The sequence below is a fragment of the Thunnus albacares genome, chromosome 7 (assembly GCF_914725855.1).
Source record: "Thunnus albacares chromosome 7, fThuAlb1.1, whole genome shotgun sequence".
NCBI lineage: Eukaryota > Metazoa > Chordata > Actinopteri > Scombriformes > Scombridae > Thunnus > Thunnus albacares.
Genome location: NC_058112.1, coordinates 10174006 through 10175739, shown reverse-complemented (window position 1 = coordinate 10175739; position 1734 = coordinate 10174006). Strand labels below are relative to the sequence as shown.

At 45.2% G+C, this 1734-nt stretch overlaps 1 long non-coding RNA gene across 1 annotated transcript; it reads right to left on the bottom strand.

The window, feature by feature from the left end:
* Window positions 1-456: 456 nt before the first annotated feature.
* On the bottom strand, window positions 457-1055 carry LOC122986465. Its single transcript, XR_006404306.1, has 2 exons — window positions 942-1055; window positions 457-836 (listed from the first exon to the last, which is right to left on the bottom strand). It is a non-coding gene; the product is annotated as an uncharacterized LOC122986465 (long non-coding RNA).
* Window positions 1056-1734: the final 679 nt, after the last annotated feature.

Sequence of the window (1734 nt, the reverse complement as noted above, 5' to 3'; positions counted from 1 at the left end):
TGCTATATGTTTGGGCTCTCAGTTGGATGACCTAATTTTCACTCTAAGTGGCGGAATAACATTACTGCAAGTCTACAGCAATGCTAGCAGCTAACATGCTCACAATGCTAAAGTGCTGATGTTGCTGAGGTGCAATGTTTACCATGCTTACCATCATTGTTTAGCATACTAACATCTTGTAATAGGCAACACAAAAAGGCTGACAGGCATGTCATTCGTTTTGCAGGTATTAAAACCTAAACATCAGGTGAATTGAAATTTTGACCAAATGACAACTCTAGATTAAAAGTCAAGTCAGGTGATTCAAATTCTCTACCGAATTTAATGGTGATCCATCCAGTTGAGATATTTCACTGAAAACCACAAAAATCAACCTCACAGTGGCACTAGAGAAAAAGTTGAGGGAAAGCCTAATTTATAGCAATACTTTGTCTGGGAATCATGAATGTCCATCCATTGGATAAATGAAAACTTTTACTTGTTGGTTGCACTTGATAAAAGTCAAGAGATCACAGAAACAGAGGATGCATCCTCTGGCCATTATGGATATTGGTACCAAATGTCATATGTTACGAGGGACTGCAGAACAAGTGAACCCAGATGCAGACACAATGAGGAGACTGGAATTGAGTAAAAGAGGTTTACTACGGTGCATGGAAAAGTGAAGCTGCAGGCTAGGGAATTTTGGGCTAGTAACTGAGAGCCAGGAGCTGAGGCTGGGGCAGGGGTAGAAAGGGGCTGAGGAAGCAAGTCCAGAGTGAGATCCAGGGAGACTAAGGTGCAGGGCTAAAGGCAGAACAGCAGGATTTGACCAGACAAGGGGCAGGAAACACGGGCTGAAGGCAGAGCAGACAAGAGGAGACAGGAGTCAGGAAAACAGGCTCAATCAAAAATTGCAATTTGCAAGGAATCAAAGAGGCTCAAAACTTAGCAGCACTAACTGGTAGCAGCAACTACGATCTGGCAGAATGGAAATGGCAGGCCTGAATATTTGTAGAGGTCTTGATTATTGAGATGAAGTCCAGCTGGTGTGGCTCTGCTCTGACTCTGGCACACCTGCAGACAATCACACACACAGGGAACGAGGGAGAGAGCCACTCAGGGAGTAGTAGCAGGTTAAGAAGGCATTGAATTAGAGGTAGAGGGCGTGGCAGATGATGTTCCAGAGACAGATGTAACATCATAGCAATCCACCCAGTAGTCGTTGAGGCATTTTTACTAGCATGACTAAAAACAAGATTACCTGACTCTAAATGCTACCAATGTGGCATTTTAAACTGCATCAGAATTGCTGTAGAGACAGTAACAAAGACAGGCATCAGGCTTTTGGTGCTCAAAAAGTACCAGCGGGATGTGAGGGAGGGAGTGGAAACAGGGATAGGCAGAGAGAGACATCAATGGTCCACAGAAAAGAGAAGGGGGAGGGGAAGAAGAGGCAGGTGGAGACAGTAATAGACTAGAGGAAGCAGAGTGAGGCAGGGGAGACCAGAGGAGAGAGGGAGAGGCAGGGAGAGGCAGGGGGGAGATGCTTGGCATTGCAGCTTCTTGTCTGCAGTTGCCCTTGCAGTGACCCATTGGAGCCCTGACTGCTATATTTATCAAGCAGCTGCATGATGTTGGAGTGCACGGAAAACCATGTCACCACAGTCGAGTCTAGAGGCAAGTCCAACACTGTGACAAACTAGATGCATAAACACGACTAAACTGAATGGTTTTGGATTCAATTTTATTGAG